At 34.4% G+C, this 24,423-nt stretch overlaps 1 protein-coding gene across 1 annotated transcript in view; it reads right to left on the bottom strand.

Moving 5' to 3' along the window:
• The window catches only part of RSRC1 (arginine and serine rich coiled-coil 1), a 444,294-nt gene that overhangs the window by 275,208 nt on the left and 144,663 nt on the right, over positions 1-24,423 (bottom strand). The gene's annotated exons all lie outside the window — the stretch shown is intronic.

The following is a 24,423-nucleotide window of genomic DNA, read 5'->3' as shown; positions in this document are numbered from 1 at the left end:
TTGATCTGTCAGCTTTGACCTGCCCTGCTGCAGCTCTTTCCCTCATTAGATCCCTGGGGTCAGCTCTGAAGAAACATAGCGGCAGAGACAGCAGGGAGTATGAGGTATCACCTATACATCAACAGTGATGAAGAGTATTTGAAGAACACCACAAGCCTAGCACAAAAGCTTTATTTATCCCACAAGCAACCTGGTGTCCTGAATTATGTATGCAGTGACTCTTTACTTACACTGATACTTGACAATAAAATCCTCTGTTTACACAAATACAATTTTTAAATTACAAGAATCCCTAATTACAGAGAACCTTTGCTTTTGAAACAAGATAGTCTTACCATCTTTAAATATAATAATGAACACTAATCACAGAAAACATATTTCTAACACATATAAACTTTACCTATATCAAACAAATAAAAATGGATAAAACCTACAAATAGTTATTACCATACAGATAATTTTTTCATGTTGGCAAATGTATTCATTTGAATTTCTGAATAATTGACAATGAATTGACATTCCAAGATAATTTCCTTTAATTTCTTGGTTAAAAGAAGTTCTTCATAAATTACATTAAAAGTCAAGAAATGTGCTTTTATTTTGTTGCTATTCTTGTTCTGATGTCTTCAAAGTATCAAAAGAAATAAATGAGGTATTTCATGAAGGTAACTCCTTAAAAATGAGCAAAACAATGTCTTTTTATTGAAAATACAAGAAAGCATGGTGTTGGGGAAAATAAACTTCATTATGAAATGAATAGAGAGAGAGGAGAGAAACTGAGGTAGAAATAAGATATTTGAAATGTTTCAAATCTCTCTCTCTCTCTTTTTTTTTTTTTTTTTTTTTTTTGTCTTTGGTCCTTTTAGGGTCACACCCACAGCATATGGAGGTTCTCTGACTAGGGGTCTAATCGGAGCTGTAGCTGCCGGGCTATGTCAGAGCCACAGCAATGCCAGATTCAAGCCTCATCTGTGACCTACACCACAGCTCACAGCAACACCGGATCCTTAACCCACTGAGCAAGGCCAGGGATTGAACCTGCAACCTTATGGTTCCTAGTCAGATTCGTTTCCACTTTGCCACAACGGGAACTCCTAAAATGCTTCAAATTTTAATATGATAAAACTTTACTCAAGATGATTCTTATATATGATGTGATAAATTAATAGTAATTGTATTAATTTATCAAAATTATAATGAGAAAAACTGATGAAATAATTTTTGAAACATCATTTGGAAACATATTTGAATATTTTAAACATATCCAAAACATATCTTAAATTAATATCCATAATTCATTAAAACCTCCTAAAAAATCAAAGTAATATTAAAAAGATGAACATAAAGAGAATTAATAAATAATGGAAATTAACCAGAAATTCATCAACAAATTATACATGATCAATTGCTTTATAAAAGATGTTCAACCTGAATAATAATATTTAAGAGATAAAAATCGAACCAGTAAAATATCCTTTTACATGTATGCCTACTGGAGCTGTAAAACTTTAAGATTACATCCTTTTTGATGTTGGTTGGGGATCATACACAGTGCTGTTGGGTGTATAAATTACCACACCCTCTACAGGATATAATCAAAGAACATGTTCTCTTAGCCCTATCAATGTACTCCTAGAAATCCTAAGGAAATAAGCAGAAATATAAAATAATTTTGTACAAAGTTTTATATCATGATGCTGATGACATATGGTATCCTGATTAAGTCAGATAAAGATTCAATATACTAAAGACTGGACACTGAGGACTATAGAAAAGGGAAAATACTGTATATTCATATAATGAAATTATATTTTCCCGTCATTAAAAGCATCATTTTAGAAAAATGCTCATAACATATTCTTTAAAAAGACACATTAAAAACTATGTACATGGAATTCCCATTGGGGCTCCAATGGGTTAAGAACCCAACATAGTATCCATAACATTGCAGGTTCAATCCCTGGCCATGCTCAGTGGGTTAAAGGTCTCCCATTGCTGCAAGCTGTGGCATAGGTCGCAGATGCAGCTGGGATCCAGTGTTGCTGCAGCTGTGGCACAGGCCTGCAGCTGCAGCTCCATTTTGACCCCTAGTCCAGAATCTTCCATATGCCACAAGTGTGGTCATAAAAAGAAGCAAAAATTTTAAAAAATAAAATATATATACAGTATGAGGTCAATTTTGTAAAAACACAAACACTGAGGAAAAAACTGTTATGTTACTAATACATAAACAAGTAGTTTCTGTGAGAGGTGTTTATGGGTAACTTTTATTGCCTTTTTACTCTGCTCACTAACTGATATTATTTTATAATGAACATATATTACTTTTATATTCAGGAAAACATTTAAATAAAAAAAATTCTACTTTATAGGACTGAAATCTCTACAATAAAAAAACTAATCAAAGAAATTAATCCCTAAATATACTAGATAACAAAACTTTTACTGTAATTGTTCTAAATTTACATACACACATCAGTGAGAAATCAATACATTAGAACTACTCAAACATTTAGCAAATTAAAGTCTCTTGGGAATGGAAAAGTAAAATAATCTTTAGCCAAGATTTGAATCTCATCATTTCCAAAGCTATTGACTTATTACTTTGAATGAAAGGTAAATACCTCAGAGGTTCCTCAGAGATTATATTTTTTTTTTTTTTTTTTAAGGGCTGCACTCGTGGCATATGGAAGTTCCCAGGCTAAGGTTGAATAAGAGCTACAGCTGCCAGCCTATGCCATAGCCACAGCAATGTCAGATCTGAGCCAGGTCTGCAACCTACACAACAGCTCACGGCAATGCCGGTTCCTTAATCCACTGAGAGAGGGCAGGGATCAAACCCACAAACCCAGGGTTACTAGTCAGATTTATTTCCACTGCACCACAAACTCTATATTTTCAGTTTTTAAAATAAAACAGAGGGGAGTTCTCATCGTGACTCAGTGGGAAAAAATATGAGGACGCAGGTTCAATCCCTGGCCTCACTCAGTGGGTTAAGGATCTGGCTGTGGTGTAGAGCTATGGTACAAGTCATAGAGATGGCTCAGATCCCAGGCCAGCAGCTACAGCTCTGATTCAACCCCTAGCCTGGGAACCTCCATATGCTGCTGGTGTGGCTCCTACGAAAAAAATTTTTTTAAGTTATAAAATAAAAGAGAAACTCTGTGATTAATAAAATGTTCTTTGAAGGATTCCATGCATTTTTATCAGCAGTAGATACATAAATTAAAACCTTAGTGTAAAAATTCTCTCAAGTCACAGTATCTTTATTTTAAAGGTTTTGTTATTATGTAATTTTAAGGTTAAAATTAAGAGTATTTCTAATAAAAGTGAAGACATGAATGGTGGAACAAAACTTTCAACAAATAAAAACTGTAAAAACTGAACAGCAAAGTAAAAAAAAAATTATTCAAAGACATCGGACAAAATACAAAAAGCCTCTGAGAATGGTTTAATTTCAAACATTTCACTTGGAAGTGAAAAGAATCACCATTTTATGGCTTTCTGGTGTTAGAGCACCCCTGTCCACCACAGCTGTGGCTACAAAAACTCAATGGCAGAAAACAACAAACCTGTTAGCTAAGGAGGCCAGGATCAGCGTTCAGGACTGAAAGAGCGCAGGAAATTAAGGGGGAAATGCTAGCAGCAAGAGAATCACAGAAGGGGTATAACTCAAATCTGAATACAAAATATGCCCAGATCCTTGGCTCACAGCTAAACTACACATAGTTGGGGGAAATCTTCAGGGATTATATAGAGATGAGAGAGAAACATACTTGATGCTTTATGTAATTGAATGCATCCCCCACACATATGTGCTATGGACTGAGTGTGGCTTCCTCAAAACTCATATGTTGAAGCCCTAAAATACAAGGAGATAGTATTTGGAGGTGGGGCCTTTAGGAGGTAATTAGGTTTAGGTGAGGTTATGAGGATAGATACTCCATGACTGAATTACTGTCCTTATGAGGTGAGAAAGAGACCATATCCCTCCCTCTCTTCACCATATAATGATACAGGAAGAAGACAGTCATCTGGAAGCCAAAAAAAGGGTCTTCACTCTACAGATGTCGACCCCCAACCTCCAGGGCAATGAGAAATAAATGTTTAAGTTCCTCGGTTTGTGTTATTTCGTTACAGCAACCAGAACCAATTGGTCAATGTATACCACTGGTGGCCAAAAAAGAGAGTAGAATGTACCAGAAGCATCTAAATATAGATTTTAAAGTTGGTAGAGTAGCTGAAATTTAGGTAATCATCAACAGAAGAAAATCAGACAAAGTGAGCTCTATGTCAACCTAAATTCTTGGCTAACAACTAAAGAACAGAACAGACCATCCTAAAAGAGCCAAACAAAAAAAGCAGCAGTGGGAAACTATAACAATACAGGGATATCAGATACTGCTTAGAGACAGGAAGAAGAATTCTACAGTTTCAGGTAAGGAAAGTATATAAAAACAAAACAAAAAATAAAGAAATAATCCTCAAAAGAACACAAATGAATTCCAGAGTGGATACGATGTTCAATTTTTTAAGTAAAAATAATTAGACATGCAAATCAACAATTAAGTGTGAATAATAAGAAAAAATTAAACAGAAACTGTAAGTAAATCAGATATTTTAGCAGAGAAGGATTTCTTACATATTGTTCAAATATGGAAGGAAAAAATGGTATCAATGAATGTACAGATAGGCAATTGCATCAGAAACATGTAAACCATACTTCTTAAAAAAAGAAATTCAAAATTTAAAAGTAAATATTGAAATAAAAATTCATGAAATGAGACCTAGATAAGATAGAAAAGAGCAAAACAAAAAATTGGTGAACTTAAAAGATAGATCAATATGTTACCCAATCTGGAAAACAAAAAAAAAAAAAAAGAAAAAAAATAAGGATGATGAATAGGACCTCAAGAGATCTATGGGACAAGAAAAAGTAGTCCAGCATATGTTTAAGTGGAATCCAAGAGAAAAGGAAGAAATGACCAAACAGAACACTTTAAGAAATACATTCCCAAATTTGGTGGAAAACATGTATTTACAAAGGCAAGAAGATCACTGAAGTGGGATAAACATTAAGATAACCACTCTCAAATGCATGACAGTAAAACTGCTAAAAGTGAAAGGTAAAGCAAAAACAAGAAAAAGAGAAACAAGGAAAAAAGAACAAAAATACTTTAAAGAAACAATTATTAGATATAGCTAACTCTGCATCAGAAACTATGAAAGAACAGAACATTTGAAGTGACAAAAGAAAAAACTGTCAATCAAGAATTGTATATCAGGAGTTCCCATCGTGGCGCAGTGGTTAACGAATCCGACTAGGAACCATGAGGTTGTGGGTTCAATCCCTGCCCTTGCTCAGTGGGTTAACGATCCGGCGTTGCCGTGAGCTGTGGTGTAGGTCGCAGATGCAGCTCGGATCCTGCGTTGCTGTGGCTCTGGCGTAGGCTGGTGGCTACAGCTCCGATTCGACCCCTAGCCTGGGAATGAATCTCCATATGCCACGGGAGCGGCCCAAGAAATAGCTAAAAAGACCAAAAAAAAAAAAAAAAGATAGGAAATGTATATAATTAGATCACTCTGCTATACAGTAGAAATTGGTACAACATTGTGAATCAACTATATTTTAATTTAAACTAATTTTTTCTTAGTGGTTGACAAAAATTAGACTTATAAAAAAATTTCCTGCCAAATTTGATTCTTCACTTTATTCCTATTAAATATAGATCTAATTTCTTCCACAAACTGTCCAAAAAAATTGAAGGTGAAAAAAAAGGTACTATGGTACTATTGCTTGGGATAAGCAGAAGGGAAAAGTTGAATTAGAATATGATGCATTAAAAATGCACTTTAATGGGATATGTTAAAGATGTAATCTGTAGAGTAACACCTAAAAATAACATAAGGATATATAGTTTTAAAAACAAAGAAATTTAAATGAAATACTAATAACTATTTTGGTAATAAAAAAGAAACAAAAGATATATGTGCTAATTAAAGCAAATCTAAGCAAAATAACATACAATGTATCAATAATTATATTATATAAAATTCTAAACAATAAAAAGCTAAACAATCCAATTAAAAGTTACAGTTAGAATGAATTTTTTAGAAAGACTTAGAAGACCCAAAAGACAAAAGACCCAAAAGACAAAAGATGCAAAAAAATAGCCTCGAAATAAATATAAAGAGCAAAGACTGAATGGAAAAGGCAGAAAAAGAGAGGGACTCAACAGTCTGTTAAATACATTAATATTAGAAAAAAAAAGACTTCAGGGAAACAAGGATTACTACAGGGGGAAAAAAAAAAAAGATTATTCCAGATAGAACCCAGGTGGAAATATGCTGATTTAAGGAGTCAAGAGCTAAAATTCCATGGAGACTAAGGCAGCTAGATCTCACAAGACAGAGTACAAGAGAGGAGAGAGTAGCACCATGGAAGTTTATCAAGAATCCCCTCTGTATATTCAGCAAAGTACTAATTACTGCATGTCTGCAATGAAAGAATACACATCCCAAAGAACTGAAGATCAGAGCCTGGTGCTCACAAAGTGGGAAAAAAATGCCTGTTCCAACAAACTAGACAAGAAAAATGCATAATAATGCACAAAGCATTGGTTAGAATACTCAGCAAGTCCATGCTCCACAAGAATGAGCACTAGAATGAGTGTTCCTCCAGACTCACCCAACACTGTAATAGCAAGGCCTAAGAGGACCAAATTTTCTACAACTAATTTAACTACAACCCAAAACGAAGCTTAAGAATATTTATTGGATTGTAAAAATATGCAGGGAAATCCGGAATACGGTTGGAGATTTAAGCTCCTTTTCTCACAATATTTTATAGAAAAAGTGGAGAGAAAATCAACAAGAACATAATAGACAAGACTACACTATCAACCAAATTCACCCAATTGACATTTACAGAATACTCCATGAAATAACAAGCAGAATATGCAATGTTTTTCAAAACATTCACTAAAACAGAGCATATTCTGAGTCACAAAATGTCTCAATAAATATAAAAGGATTTAAATCATACAAAGTATGCTCCTTGGCCCAATGAAAGTAAATCAGAAATGAGTTTAAAAAAGATGTCTAGGAGTTCCCATTGTGGCTCAGTGGGTTAAGAACTGGATATTGTCTCTGTGAGAATATGGATTCAATCCCTGGCATCATTCAGTGAGTTAAAAACCTGGCATTGCCACAAGCTGCAGGATAAGTCACAGATGCAGCTCTGATCCAGTGTTCCCATGGCTATGGTGTCAGCTGCAGCTGCAGCTCTGATTCAATACCTGGAGTGGGAACTTCTATGCTGCAGGTACAGCCATTTAAAAAAAAAAAAAAAAAAAAAAAAGGGGGCAGGGAGGATACCTAGAAAATACCAAAATATTTGGAAACTAAGTTCTATATTTTCCATACTTTTAAACAACCTCTGATTAAGGAATAAATCAAAGTGAAATTAGAAATTATTTGAACTGAATGAAAATGAAAACACAATATATCAGAACATGTACATGCTAATAAAGGAGAAGATATTTGGCACTAAGTGCCTATAGAAGAAAAGATAGGAGTTCCTGTTGTGGCTCAGCAGTAACAAATGTGACTAGTACACATGAGGACCCAAGTTAGATCCCTGGCCTCACTCAGTGGGTTAAGGATCCAGCATTGCCACAAGCTGTGGTGTGAAGTCACAGACACAGCTGGATCCCATGCTGCTGTGGCTGTGGTGTAGGCAGGCAGCTGCATCTCTGATTTGAGCCCTAGCCTGGGAACTTCCATATGCTTCGAGTACAGCCCTAAAAAGCAAAAAACTAAACTAAAATAAAATAAATAAAAGGTGTAAAGTCAATGGCATGTCTATATCTTAAGAAACTACTACTAATAATAATAACAACAATTTAAACCCAAAGTAAAATCAGTAAAAAGGAAATAACACAATTAAAGAAACAGAAAAACTATAGAGGACATCAATGAACCTAAAAGCTGGACCTCTGAGAAAAATCAATAAAATTGATATATCTTTAGCTAGATTGATGAGAAAAAAAAGAAGATACAAATTATCAACATCAGGAATAAAAGAAATGACATTTGTAAAGATTCTACAAATATTAAGTGGATAAAAAGAAATACTACAAAGAGGTTTACATTCAACACCTTAGGTAAAATGAACAAACCCCATGAAAAACAAAAACTTCCAAAGCTCACTCAAGAAGAAATAAATAATCAGACTAACAGTACTTCTCTAATTTGTTCACTAAGTTCCCTACTAAAGAAATTTACTTTTTAGTTAAAAACTCTTTCACAAAGAAAAATTCATGTCCAAATGGCCTCATTCCTGAATTTTATAAAAATACATAAGAAATAATACCAGTTCTATATAAACCCCTCCAGAAAATTGAAAAATAATGCTTTCCAACTCATGCTCTGAAGCCATCATTACCCTGACACCAAACACAAAGAAAATCATAAGAAAATAGAACTGCAGACTAATATTCCTTACTGAAAACAGATGCAAAAATTATAATCACAATTTTAGCAAATCAAATGCATCAATACACAGAAAAGATAAGGTGTCATGACCAAATTTTACACTGAAATGCAAAGGTTTTTTTGTTGTTGTTGTTGTCTTTTTGCCTTTTCAAGGGGCACTCCCACAGCGTATGGAGGTTCCCAGGCTAGGGGTCTAATCGGAGCTGTAGCCACCGGCCTCCGCCAGAGCCGCAGCAACGTGGCATCCAAGCTGTGTCTGTGACCTGCACCACAGCTCACGGCAATGCCGGATCCTTAACCCACTGAGCAAGGTCAGGGATCGAACCTGCAACCTCATGCTTCCTAGTCAGATTCGTTAATCACTGCGCCACGACAGGAACTCCCAAAGATGTTTTATATTTGAAAATCAAGCAAAGTAATTCATATACTGACCACTAGATATGGAAAAAAATGATAATCTCAGAGTTACAAAAACAGAACTTTACAAATCCAACATCTATCCCTTAAAAAATTGTCAATAAACTAGGACTAGACAGGTACTTCCTTAACCTGATAAAAGGCATTTACCAAAATCTACCAGCCAACATCATACAGAATGGTTTAAAAATACTGAATGCTGACCAAGAGCAGGAGTAAGACAAGGATACCTAATTCTACCACTTCTATTAAATGTTACAACAGAGGCTCTAGCCTGAGAAATCCGATAAGAAAAAAAAAAAGTAAAAAGCATCCTGATTGAAAATAAGTAAAATTGTCTCGGAGTTCCCGTCATGGCACAGCAGAAACGAATCCGACTAGGAACCATGAGGTTGCAGGTTTGATCCCTGGCCTTGCTCAATGGGTTAAGGATCCAGTGTTGCCATGAGCTATGGTGTAGGTCACAGACGTGGCTCGGTTCCTGCATTGCTGTGGCTCTGGCATAGGCTGGTGGCTACAGCTCTGATTAGACCCCTAGCCTGGGAACCTCCATATGCTGTGGGAGCGGCCGTAGAAAAGACAAAAAGACAAAAAGACAAAAAAAAAAAAAAAAGAATATCTTTATGACCTTTAGTTAAGCAAAGATTTCTTAAGTCAATACCAAAGTATGACATATAAAAAAATCAATAAACTGAACTTCATCAAAACTTAAAACTTCCATCCTTTAGAAGGCACTTCCAGTGAATGAAAGGAAAGCTACAGCACACACCTGACAGAGTACCTGAATCTAGAATACATAAGGAACTCTCCAAACTTAATAGCAAGGAAATAGCCCAACACAAAAAAAAGAGCAAAAGATGTGAACAGATACTTCACCAAGAAAAATATACAAGTGGCAAATAAGAACATGAAAAATTAACACAATTGGTTATCATGGAAATGTAAATTAAAACCATAATGAGTACCACTACAACCTATCAGAATGTCTAAAAATTAAAGAGTAACCACACATCTAGTTTTGATGAGGATGTGGAGTAATGGGAACATGCATGCACTGCTGGCAGGATTGTATAATAGCACAAAAACTCTGGAAAACAGTTTTGTAAATTCTTTAAAAATTAAGCATAAACCTACCATATGATATAGACCTTCTACTGTCAAAAGAAATCAGAGTAGAGTATATGTTCATAAAAAGACTTGTACATGAATTTCCATAGCAGCTTGTTTTAAAAATCCCCAAACTTAACTTAAATATCCATCAATAAATAACTGAGAAAATAAATTATTTCATAGACATACAATAGAATACTATTCGGCAATAAAGAAAAACACTACATGAAACAGATGAAACTCAGAACAATTATGCTGAATGAAAGAAGCTGGACAAAAAGAATACATTCTAGAAAATGCAAACTAATCTACAGTGACAATAAATGTAGGAGGAAGAGCAAGTAGAAAGAGAAGACAGGATTATAGAGGAGTATTAGTAAGTCTTTGTTGATGGAGGATAGGTTTGCTATCCTGATTATCATGATACTGTCAAAACTTAACAAATTGCATACTTTAAAATATGTGAAGTTTATTGTATATTAATCACATTCCAGCAAAAGATTTTTTAATAGGAAAAAAAAACTGACCAGAAACTTTAAAGAAGATAAACAAATGGTCAATAAACAAACAAACAAAAAAGATGTTCAATATTACCTAGCACCTAATTACTGCATGTCTGCAATGAAAGAATACACATCCCAAAGAACTGAAGATCAGAGCCTGGTGCTCACAAAGTGGGAAAAAAATGCCTGTTCCAACAAACTAGACAAGAAAAATGCATAATAATGCACAAAGCATTGGTTAGAATACTCAGCAAGTCCATGCTCCACAAGAATGAGCACTAGAATGAGTGTTCCTCCAGACTCACCCAACACTGTAATAGCAAGGCCTAAGAGGACCAAATTTTCTACAACTAATTTAACTACAACCCAAAACGAAGCTTAAGAATATTTATTGGATTGTAAAAATATGCAGGGAAATCCGGAATACGGTTGGAGATTTAAGCTCCTTTTCTCACAATATTTTATAGAAAAAGTGGAGAGAAAATCAACAAGAACATAATAGACAAGACTACACTATCAACCAAATTCACCCAATTGACATTTACAGAATACTCCATGAAATAACAAGCAGAATATGCAATGTTTTTCAAAACATTCACTAAAACAGAGCATATTCTGAGTCACAAAATGTCTCAATAAATATAAAAGGATTTAAATCATACAAAGTATGCTCCTTGGCCCAATGAAAGTAAATCAGAAATGAGTTTAAAAAAGATGTCTAGGAGTTCCCATTGTGGCTCAGTGGGTTAAGAACTGGATATTGTCTCTGTGAGAATATGGATTCAATCCCTGGCATCATTCAGTGAGTTAAAAACCTGGCATTGCCACAAGCTGCAGGATAAGTCACAGATGCAGCTCTGATCCAGTGTTCCCATGGCTATGGTGTCAGCTGCAGCTGCAGCTCTGATTCAATACCTGGAGTGGGAACTTCTATGCTGCAGGTACAGCCATTTAAAAAAAAAAAAAAAAAAAAAAAAAGGGGCAGGGAGGATACCTAGAAAATACCAAAATATTTGGAAACTAAGTTCTATATTTTCCATACTTTTAAACAACCTCTGATTAAGGAATAAATCAAAGTGAAATTAGAAATTATTTGAACTGAATGAAAATGAAAACACAATATATCAGAACATGTACATGCTAATAAAGGAGAAGATATTTGGCACTAAGTGCCTATAGAAGAAAAGATAGGAGTTCCTGTTGTGGCTCAGCAGTAACAAATGTGACTAGTACACATGAGGACCCAAGTTAGATCCCTGGCCTCACTCAGTGGGTTAAGGATCCAGCATTGCCACAAGCTGTGGTGTGAAGTCACAGACACAGCTGGATCCCATGCTGCTGTGGCTGTGGTGTAGGCAGGCAGCTGCATCTCTGATTTGAGCCCTAGCCTGGGAACTTCCATATGCTTCGAGTACAGCCCTAAAAAGCAAAAAACTAAACTAAAATAAAATAAATAAAAGGTGTAAAGTCAATGGCATGTCTATATCTTAAGAAACTACTACTAATAATAATAACAACAATTTAAACCCAAAGTAAAATCAGTAAAAAGGAAATAACACAATTAAAGAAACAGAAAAACTATAGAGGACATCAATGAACCTAAAAGCTGGACCTCTGAGAAAAATCAATAAAATTGATATATCTTTAGCTAGATTGATGAGAAAAAAAAGAAGATACAAATTATCAACATCAGGAATAAAAGAAATGACATTTGTAAAGATTCTACAAATATTAAGTGGATAAAAAGAAATACTACAAAGAGGTTTACATTCAACACCTTAGGTAAAATGAACAAACCCCATGAAAAACAAAAACTTCCAAAGCTCACTCAAGAAGAAATAAATAATCAGACTAACAGTACTTCTCTAATTTGTTCACTAAGTTCCCTACTAAAGAAATTTACTTTTTAGTTAAAAACTCTTTCACAAAGAAAAATTCATGTCCAAATGGCCTCATTCCTGAATTTTATAAAAATACATAAGAAATAATACCAGTTCTATATAAACCCCTCCAGAAAATTGAAAAATAATGCTTTCCAACTCATGCTCTGAAGCCATCATTACCCTGACACCAAACACAAAGAAAATCATAAGAAAATAGAACTGCAGACTAATATTCCTTACTGAAAACAGATGCAAAAATTATAATCACAATTTTAGCAAATCAAATGCATCAATACACAGAAAAGATAAGGTGTCATGACCAAATTTTACACTGAAATGCAAAGGTTTTTTTGTTGTTGTTGTTGTCTTTTTGCCTTTTCAAGGGGCACTCCCACAGCGTATGGAGGTTCCCAGGCTAGGGGTCTAATCGGAGCTGTAGCCACCGGCCTCCGCCAGAGCCGCAGCAACGTGGCATCCAAGCTGTGTCTGTGACCTGCACCACAGCTCACGGCAATGCCGGATCCTTAACCCACTGAGCAAGGTCAGGGATCGAACCTGCAACCTCATGCTTCCTAGTCAGATTCGTTAATCACTGCGCCACGACAGGAACTCCCAAAGATGTTTTATATTTGAAAATCAAGCAAAGTAATTCATATACTGACCACTAGATATGGAAAAAAATGATAATCTCAGAGTTACAAAAACAGAACTTTACAAATCCAACATCTATCCCTTAAAAAATTGTCAATAAACTAGGACTAGACAGGTACTTCCTTAACCTGATAAAAGGCATTTACCAAAATCTACCAGCCAACATCATACAGAATGGTTTAAAAATACTGAATGCTGACCAAGAGCAGGAGTAAGACAAGGATACCTAATTCTACCACTTCTATTAAATGTTACAACAGAGGCTCTAGCCTGAGAAATCCGATAAGAAAAAAAAAAAGTAAAAAGCATCCTGATTGAAAATAAGTAAAATTGTCTCGGAGTTCCCGTCATGGCACAGCAGAAACGAATCCGACTAGGAACCATGAGGTTGCAGGTTTGATCCCTGGCCTTGCTCAATGGGTTAAGGATCCAGTGTTGCCATGAGCTATGGTGTAGGTCACAGACGTGGCTCGGTTCCTGCATTGCTGTGGCTCTGGCATAGGCTGGTGGCTACAGCTCTGATTAGACCCCTAGCCTGGGAACCTCCATATGCTGTGGGAGCGGCCGTAGAAAAGACAAAAAGACAAAAAAAAAAAAAAAAAAAAAGAATATCTTTATGACCTTTAGTTAAGCAAAGATTTCTTAAGTCAATACCAAAAGTATGACATATAAAAAAAATCAATAAACTGAACTTCATCAAAACTTAAAACTTCCATCCTTTAGAAGGCACTTCCAGTGAATGAAAGGAAAGCTACAGCACACACCTGACAGAGTACCTGAATCTAGAATACATAAGGAACTCTCCAAACTTAATAGCAAGGAAATAGCCCAACACAAAAAAAAGAGCAAAAGATGTGAACAGATACTTCACCAAGAAAAATATACAAGTGGCAAATAAGAACATGAAAAATTAACACAATTGGTTATCATGGAAATGTAAATTAAAACCATAATGAGTACCACTACAACCTATCAGAATGTCTAAAAATTAAAGAGTAACCACACATCTAGTTTTGATGAGGATGTGGAGTAATGGGAACATGCATGCACTGCTGGCAGGATTGTATAATAGCACAAAAACTCTGGAAAACAGTTTTGTAAATTCTTTAAAAATTAAGCATAAACCTACCATATGATATAGACCTTCTACTGTCAAAAGAAATCAGAGTAGAGTATATGTTCATAAAAAGACTTGTACATGAATTTCCATAGCAGCTTGTTTTAAAAATCCCCAAACTTAACTTAAATATCCATCAATAAATAACTGAGAAAATAAATTATTTCATAGACATACAATAGAATACTATTCGGCAATAAAGAAAAACACTACATGAAACAGATGAAACTCAGAACAATTATGCTGAATGAAAGAAGCTGGACAAAAAGAATACATTCTAGAAAATGCAAACTAATCTACAGTGACAATAAATGTAGGAGGAAGAGCAAGTAGAAAGAGAAGACAGGATTATAGAGGAGTATTAGTAAGTCTTTGTTGATGGAGGATAGGTTTGCTATCCTGATTATCATGATACTGTCAAAACTTAACAAATTGCATACTTTAAAATATGTGAAGTTTATTGTATATTAATCACATTCCAGCAAAAGATTTTTTAATAGGAAAAAAAAACTGACCAGAAACTTTAAAGAAGATAAACAAATGGTCAATAAACAAACAAACAAAAAAGATGTTCAATATTACCTAGCACCAGAGAAATTAAAATTAAAACCATAGCAGGATATGTGTACAAATCCATTTGAATGGGCAAAATTAAAAAGAGAAACAATATCAATTGTTGGTAAGGCTCAGAAGAAACTTGAAATCTCACACATAAGTCATGTAAATGTAAAATGATACAACCTCTAGAAAACTATTTTTAAAAAGTTAAATCTAAACCTTCCAAACAAGCCAGTCATTCACTTTCTAGGTAAAGAAAACATATATCTACTTAAAGAACTTTATATGAATGCTCATAACAGCTTTAGTAATAGCCAGAAATGGGAAACAACTCAAATATTTATTAAAGATGACTGTAAAAACAAAATGGAATAGATTTATATAATAGAGCATTACTCATCATTCAAAAGGAACTTAATGCTGAGACATCCAACATCATGAATAAGCCACAAAATCATAATGCTGAGAAAAAGAAAAAAAACAGAAACAAAAAGATTATATACTGTGTGATTCCACTGATATAAAATTCTAGAAAATATAAACTAATTTACAGTGACACAAAGCACATTTGCAACTGCCTAGGGCTGGAGTAGATAGGAAGATGAACTACAGAGAGGCAAGGAGAAATGTTTATAGGTGATGGAAATATTCATTATTTTAATGTGATTTTGGTTGTATGAGTGTATATACCATGCTGGTTCTCTAACACTGCTCTAGCATTCTGAGCTCTGCAATGTTAGCAAAAGTAGTTTACTCTCTTGATTTTTCCCAAAGAGGTATCACTGGCATTTTTGATAGCAAAATTTCTTTTAGAAGGGCTATCTTATGTCGCTATTAAGACACAGAACATCTCTATTTTTTTCTCCCCAGCCACTATGATCCTAAAAATTCCATCATATATTTCCAAATAGGCCTAAATGGGCCAGTTTAACCATGATAAATGAGAGCCTAATAAACATTTAATGATCATACCTGGTACTTTCTGTAAAATGATACTAGCCAAGAAATAAAGTCAGTAACAACTAGATCAATAAGATGAGAACATATAACGCAAGAGGTCTTGTTCTTAAAAAAAATAATTCTTTGGAGTTCCCATCATGGCGCAGTGGTTAACGAATCTGACTAGGAACCATGAGGTTGCAGGTTCGGTCCCTGCCCTTGCTCAGTGGGTTAACGATTCGGTGTTGCCGTGAGCTGTGGTGTAGGTTGCAGACGCAGCTCGGATCCGGCGTTGCTGTGGCTCTGGTGTAGGCTGGTGGCTACAGCTCCGATTAGACCCCTAGCCTGGGAACCTCCATATGCCGTGGGAGCGGCCCAAAGAAATAGCAAAAAGATAAATAATAATAATAATAATAATAATTCTTTCAGCATTTTTACTTTCTTACCTAAAATCCTTATCAAGAAGAATACTCAGAAAAGTCTAAACAGAAAGAAATATTCCTGATTCATTTCTCATTCCTCACGAGTGATACTAGTGCCACTCAAAAAAAGAAACAAAATATATAACATTTACTACTTACTACTATAACAAAAGAAATATAATTTCTATCTTATTTTAAAACTACATATTCAAAAAGGAATAATTATTTGAGTGCTGTCAAAAGAATTACGCAGTATGTGGTGTGGCATATGTAAAACAGAGTAAGAGTAAGAGTGGGAGACGAAATACTCAGGAAGAGAAATCCTCTAAAATTAAGCCCAGCACAAAATGTCATCTTCAGAAAAGACATAGATGCTTATACCCCATCCCCTGCCAGAGTTCCCCATTACATTTTACAAGTTTAGTATAACCTAGATACTAATCTTAGGGGAAAAAAAATTACAGGTAAATCTCATCCATAAAAAGGAAGTGAGATGTGAACAAGGGACAATAAACAGAATTAACATTTAAAAGGGAAAGGGGGGTAGAGCTACATACCAATGTTGTGGAGATTTAAAAATCAATGCCAATAAATCTGTAAGTTCAGAAAAAAATTTGTCTGACAGATAAGTTTCAAGAATGAAATCATTAAAAGAAAAAAACTGACTGAAGATGAGATAGAAAGCCTTCATAGTCCTATCATATCCCATGCAAAAAAACCTGAATGAGTAGTTAAAAATTTCTCACAATGGAAACACAAGATCTAAAATTTATTATAGACTAGTTCTACTAAATATTAAAGGCATATATAATCTCAATTCTACACAAACTTTTTCCAAGAATAAAAAATGATGAGCCATTCAACATTAGATTTTTTAATAGACTTTAATTATAAAGTGGTTTTAGGCTTATAGCAAAATTGAGTGGAAGGCACAGAGATCTCCCACATACCTCTTGCCCCCACACAGCCTCCTATACTATCTACATCCTCTGCCAGAGTTCCCCATTACATTTTACAAGGCTAATATAACCTAGATACTAATATTAGGGAAAGAAAAATTACAGGCAAATCTCATCCAGAAACAAAGATAAAAAGTACTAATAAACAAACAAAACAAATCTAGTTAATATAAAGAAAAAGATTATATGTCAAGTAAATTGAGTTCACTTCAAGGGTGCAAGAAGAAATTAATTACAAAGTCAGTTAATATTATTAACCGCATTGCTAGATTAAAGGTAAATCATTTAAAGGTAAATCATTAAAGGTAAAATCATTTCAATTGATATAGAACAAAATTTGATAAAAATAAAATACATAAATAAATGATTTCTAAAAATTTTTATCCAACCAGGAATAGAAGAAAACTTTGTTAAACAGGGAATGTTACCTACCAAGAGCCAAGAATAAAATTATACTCAACAGAAAATATTAGCAGAATTCCTATCAAATCCCAAATAGGACAAAGATGCTAGGAATAAACACAATAAATACATAAGGTAGATAGGCATAAATTCGACAAAATACTTGTAAGATCTTTATAGAAAAAAAGAAACATTTGTTTTTATTGAGAAGTTTTTATGTCCTAAATCAATGAAGTATATCATACCTAAGGATGGTAAACATAAAGATATGAATTCTTACCAAACATATCTATAGATTCAATGCAGTTACAATCAAGGCAGCTCCAAGGGTTTCTGTGGAACTTGACATGCTGATTCTAGCTTTTTACATGTTAGAAAAAAAGGTACAAGTACTAAACATTAAAAAAAAATTGACATATAGGACTACAAATTATTAAACTACTGTTTGTCCTAAAACACTGTTAAGAAATAATCAAGCCATAGACTGGGAGAAAATATTCACAGCACCCATCTAACAAAGGAATTAAACCCAGAACATCTAAGAAATTTCAATGAACCAATAAAAAAGAGATGAGTAATCTTTTTTGAAAAATAGATAAAAAGCTCAAGCAAATACTTTACAAGGGAAAATATACAAATGGCAAAATAAGCACATAAAAAAAGTGTTCAACATCAGCAGTCATCATTTGTGAAAACTCATAATGAGATAACACTTCAAATCCATTAGAATAGCTGCAATTCAAAGATCTATCAATAATACCAGATTTTGCAAAGAAGTGCAAAAACTGAAATTTCAAGCTGGAACACACACTGTTTACGGAAATGTAAACTGAAACAACTGTGCAAAACCACTTAGCAGTTAAACATATACCTATCACATAATCCATATATTTCATTGTCAGCTATTTACCTAAAAGAAATGAAAACATATGCCCCTCGGAAACATGTACACAAAGTTCAGAGCTACTTTATTCTCAAAAGACAAAAACTCACTGTTAGGTATTCACATAAGAGAGATGAAAACATTTGTTTCACAAATATTTGTAACAGAAAACCACAGCAGCTTTATTCATAATAGCTCCAAAGTGAAAACAACCCAAATATTCTTCAAAAGAATGAACTGTCACATTCATACCACAGAATACTATTTAGCAATAAAAGGCACAACCTACTAACACATGCAACAATATGGATAAATCTCAAGAACATTATACTGAGCAAAAGAAGCCAGATACAAAAGAGTACACATACTACGTGATTCCATTTAAATGATGTTCTAGAACCAATATATTACAAATGAAATTAGAACAGTGGTTGCGTCTGGGAGGTGGGGCAAGGACTGACTGCAAAGAAGTACAAGAGAATTTTTTAAAAGAAAGAGATGTGAGCAGTTTCCTTGTGGATCAGCAGGTTAAGGCTCCAGCATTGTCATTGTGGTGGCTCTGGTTACTATAATGGTGTGGGTTCAATCCCTGGCCTGGGAACTTCCACATATCACAGGTGCAGCCAAAAAAGTAAAAAAAAAAAAAAAAAAAAAAAAAAAAAAAAGAATGAGATGTGGGTTACATAAGTAATTGTGTTATTTGCTACAACTTAATTCCATACACATATATTTTACTGTATGGAAATTACACCTCAAAAAATTTACCCTACATTTTAAAAATCACATAAAAAGAGTCTAAATCTTAAACTCTAAATTATATTATCAAAAATAAATAAAATGAAGAAAGGCAGACATCGCTAAACTCTTTTGACCTATTACTATAGTTAATTATACTAAGAAGTTTCACAATATCGAATCATCTTTGTATTCCTGGAATAAGCCACATTTAATTCCTGGTTTATTTTTTTAACTTACTGCTTACTGGATTTGATGATAAAGTTCTATCTATACTTTTTCCATTATTTTTTACAAGCTCATGAACATTATTTTGAAAACCATTTCATGCACATCATACAATAAAGTGAATAAATAATTATGCTAATATTATGAGGAACATATTGACTGAAAGAGAAAAGAACAGATGAATCAATTAAACCTAATATAAAAATTCTATAACACTAAATTTCATTTAATTTAAAAATATTAACATGAACTCACGATTTAGTACACTATACCTCATTGATTCTAAGATGTACATTTTTGTGTCCTATGTTAACACACACAAAGATGCATCTTGCATTAGATGGTGGCTTAAAATTAACAGGCAGTATTTTTTCTTTCTTAGTAGTATATAAAATTACAATTGATCACAGACTAGATTCAATGAAACAGTATATTTCTGACCTAAAGCAATGACATCCCTAATAAACTACCAGCACCATATTTAGATCTCTAAATACCATTTCTGACTAAAAGGAGTCACGTTTTTTTTGTATAAGTGGCTGGTTCCTGGGACCAGGATAAAAAATGTTCAATATGAGACTGTGACAGAATATAAAGAATCATTTTAAAACTAATGGAGTCATGTATAAAGGACATAGAAGCCAATTTGAGGAGATTCCTCGTGATGAAACTTGCTACAATTATACCCATAAAAAACAACAAAATAACTGAAATATGTTGAATAAAAACTTCATGCATCATGATGACAACTCAAAAAGGAGAAAGCAAAAAGCAAAAGAAAATTAACTGACTACTGCTGGATGGGGCTATTATACTAACTTTTCCTTTGAAAAACTGGTTCTATAATGGAGGTTTCATAAAAAGTATCCAATGTCTACAGGCATTTGATACGTTTACCAGAATACAGGCCATCCATATACATAGCAACTTAGCTGGAATTACAGTTGACTAGGACATTTGAGAAAGAATTAAAGATTTGTTCAAGAAATGTTCACTCTCTAACATCATACCTATTCTGGTTCCAGGAACATAACCGAAGTCTAAAATATTCAAGTGAAGAAAAGAAGAACAGGTTGAAGAGAAGTAGAGAGGGAAACAGGAAGAGAGAATGCTTAAGGCAAATGTTAGCCGGTACTTAGAATCTATATCCTTTTAACTAATATCAATTACCATCAAAACATGCATCATCAAAAGACTAAAATGCTTCTAAATAATGCTTTTACACTGACATATAAGATCTTCAGTTTAGAGACCTTATATGTCACTGGATCTTCACACGTTTAGTATTTATATAATCAGTGCACAGGTGGAAGCTAAACCTCAGTTTCTGATGGTCAGTTTAACCTTTAAATCGCCTGATTAAACGCTGTCTTCATTCTAAAACTCCAAATTTGCAAACAAGCCACAATATAATATATGCTATAGCACAGGTCTTCTGTGAATAGCTGGGATCTTCAACTGCTTCAGCTGCAATACAAGCCATTGAGCCTTGGCCAATATAAACCAATTTGAATAATCAATATGACAACCTTATTTTTCTAATGCAAACAGGATTGCTACAGTAAGGTGTCTCACTGCCACATCACAGTCATGGCCTCTTTTAACCCCTAATTAGATTGAGGCGATTATCCCTGCTCTTCCTTACAAGTGTACAGCTTGGATAAGGGATGACAAAAGCTATCTGCCACTTATTCAGCCTTTGCAGACAGCAGGTTATCCAGGGAGATAGAGAATAAAATCAACAAACAATTGTTATTCATATCATCATCTAAAGTGTTAAGATAGTCACAGTTTCCATACATGCAGAGTGAATATAGCCCAGAGCATGAGGTAAAGGCAGACTGCTTAAGAACATCAGGGTTACACAGATGGAAATTCATGGTGATGTTGGGGAATTATGTCTAAATCAAACTCATATGCATAAAAAGAAATGATCAGGGATTTGTCTTTTGTATATAATGTATCAAGATTTCATTATGTTTCTCTTCACAAATTCTTTGAAGCTAAATTTTAATTTTGATTTTTCTAAACACACAGAATTTATCATAAAAAGAATGCCAAAACTAATGGTTTGCATAAGTTTAAATGTTGTATTAAAATACTCAAATATAAAATAGGAAATTTTTTTCTTTTCACTATGATATAGGCTAGTTCTCGTATTAAATTTAGATTATCATGAATTATTTTGCTAATTCTGTAGATTCCAAATGTTTTTTCTTAACTCTTATTACAACAACCAATTTCTCAAATCTGGGCCATCACTCCATTATGAACAAGATAACTCTGGTCACTAGAAGATAATCAAAGGTAGCTGCGAAGACACTACAATGACAGCTTCCTACTAAGTTTGACTAAGCTAACTTGAGGACAACACAGAAGGCTGGACCCATTGATTAGAAAAAGCTTTGGTGGTAGCGTTCCAGTTGTGATTCAGCAGAAACAAATTAGACCAGTGTCCATGAGGATGGGGGTTCGATCCCCAGCCTCACTCAGTGGGTCCGGGATCCAGCGCTGCTGTGAGGCTGAGAAGCTGTAGCTCTGAGTCCACCCCCTAGTCTGGGAACATCCATATGCCAGGGGTACAGCCCTAAAGAACAAAATTAAATAAATAAATAAATAAATGAGCAATCTGCACTGTGTTTTTAAGAAAAGAAGAAGAAAAAACTTGTGGGAATATCTGGGTCTATTCTGAAGATGATAAAGTCACAGTGAAAGTAATCAGAAAAGGAAATATTGAAAAGGATTTTATATCCTTTCCTTTTCACGTGCAAGGGTCAGTAGGTGTTCTTTCTAAGGTCATAGACACTTCACTGAAAGAAAAAGAATGGGAGGGCCATAATCTTTTCTATTTAATTCTGTTTGTGTTTTTTTTTAAATTATTCATTCGATCAACTCTATTCAATCAACACTGTTGGCTTTAAAGCAGCCAAGAATATATTTTTTCCAGTAAGTGAGATTACACCTTGAAATGCCATGTAGTACCACTCTCAGAACAAGCAAAACATTTAAAATATCTCCATTGGCAGCAAAAATTTGTCATATTGGCTTAATTATTGTAAAGAGCCATGAGTTACTGAACCCAGATTCTCGTGTGGAGTGTTGATTACTTAGTTACCAGTAGATCATTTAACCAAGCTGTATCATGATAGCTTAATTTGGTGATTGTTAACATGTCTTTGAGCCATGTAAAATTATCTAAAATGCATACCTTGTCCCCCCTGGATATAGGCTGAAAGATGACTTCATTCTTAAAGTTGAATACTAACTCAGGATATTGGGCAGGCCTATAAAAGTGAGTTATAATTCACTTCTAAATATGTCTCCAGAGTACCATCCTTGGACACAAAAAACCAAAACTTCTATATATATTTTTTTAACAGAAGGTTTTCAGTCAACAGTTGAATTTCGAACACCTGATTTTAAGTAACATGCTTTTCTTATATCCCATATAATATGTATTTTTCTAAAATGGAACTGATAAGAAAATAATCAGGAGTTCCCTTCGTGGCTCAGTGGTTAACGAATCCGACTAGGAATCCTTAGGTGTGGGTTCGATCCCTGGTCTCGCTCAGTGGGTTAAGAATCTGGCATTGCCGTGAGTTGTGATGTAGGTCGTAGACACAGCTCGGATCCCGAGTTGCTGTGGCTGTGGCATAGGCTGGCGGCTACAGCTCTGGTTCGACCCCTAGCCTGGGAACCTCCATATGCTGCCAGTGAGGTCCTCAGAAAAAAATACAAAAAAAAAAAAAAAAAAAGAGAGAGAGAGAGAGAGAAAGAAAAGAAAATAATCAATTGTCAAAAGATATGGAATACGTTGCTAAATATAAGATGTATTAACCTTCATGCACCTGAATGTTAAGATCTGAATTAGTTATGATTTTATTTTTCTAATCCATTTCTGGTCATACATATGTATATTCTGGTAATACACACACCACACACACACACACATCAATCATACATATCTACTGTAGGTTTTAGACCAAAATATTTTAAGAATTTAGTAAAACCTATGCTGGTAAAATTGCATAAAGACAAATAGCAGTAAACAAAAACATACAGGAGTTCCTGTTATGGTTCAGTGAAACAAATCTGATTAGCATCCATGAGGACACAGGTTCAATCCCTGGCCTTGCTCAGTGAGTTAAGGATCCAGCCTTGCCATAAGCTGTGGTGTAGGTCACAGATGCGGCTCAGATCTGGCCTGGCTGTGGCTGTGGTGTAAACCAGCTGGCTGCAGCTCCAATTCGACCCCTGGCCTGGTAACTTCCATATGCTGCGAGTGTGGCCTTAAAAGAAACCAAAGGAAAAAAATATATATATATACATATACACACACACACACACACATACAGTTTTTATATTCATATAGAGGTGCTATATCCATCCATCAGTGCTAAATTTCAAAAACATTAAAAAAAGCAAGGAAGCAACAACAAACAACGTTTTAGTCAATGGGCAAAGCATAATCCCAGTTCTATGGTCCTATTTTAACCAGTCTTTTTTTGTGTTATTTTACAATTTTTCAGTTTTCTTTGTTCTTTCACTCAAATAACAAAGATGTGAATGTTTGTTTATATGTGCTTGAAAAGTTACTAACAACTCTTTATTAAAGGTACAATAAAATACTAGACCCTTGAATAACTTGAGAAATGCAAAGTGAATTTTTTTTTTTTTTTTGGTCTTTTTAGGGCCACACTCACAACATATGGAAGTTCCCAGGCTAGGGGTCAAATCGGAGTTATAGCTGCCAGCCAATGCCACAGCCACAGCAATGCTAGATCTGAGCCATGTCTGCAACCTACACCAGAACTCACGACTACGCTGGATCCTTATACCGCTGAGCAAGGCCAGAAATCAAACCTGCATCCTCATGGACACTAGTCAGGTTCATTACCACTGAGAACTTCCATAGTGAAATGTTAAATTAGAACATAAAACTATTTTCAAACTTTCTTCATAGCCCAACTTCTTATTAAAAAAACCAATATTGTCAGCATATATCAATAATATTTCTACTCAAAAGAAGTAATGCATTATTGGTTTTTTGCTTTGATTAAAAGCAAAGCATCTTACTGTAAATTTAAAAACATAAAAGTTGAGGTCAATAAGTAAAAGGT

Source organism: Sus scrofa, chromosome 13 (assembly GCF_000003025.6).
Source record: "Sus scrofa isolate TJ Tabasco breed Duroc chromosome 13, Sscrofa11.1, whole genome shotgun sequence".
Classification (NCBI taxonomy): domain Eukaryota; kingdom Metazoa; phylum Chordata; class Mammalia; order Artiodactyla; family Suidae; genus Sus; species Sus scrofa.
The sequence above is the reverse complement of the archived record's forward strand: the minus strand, read 5'-3'. Positions and strand labels throughout refer to the sequence as shown.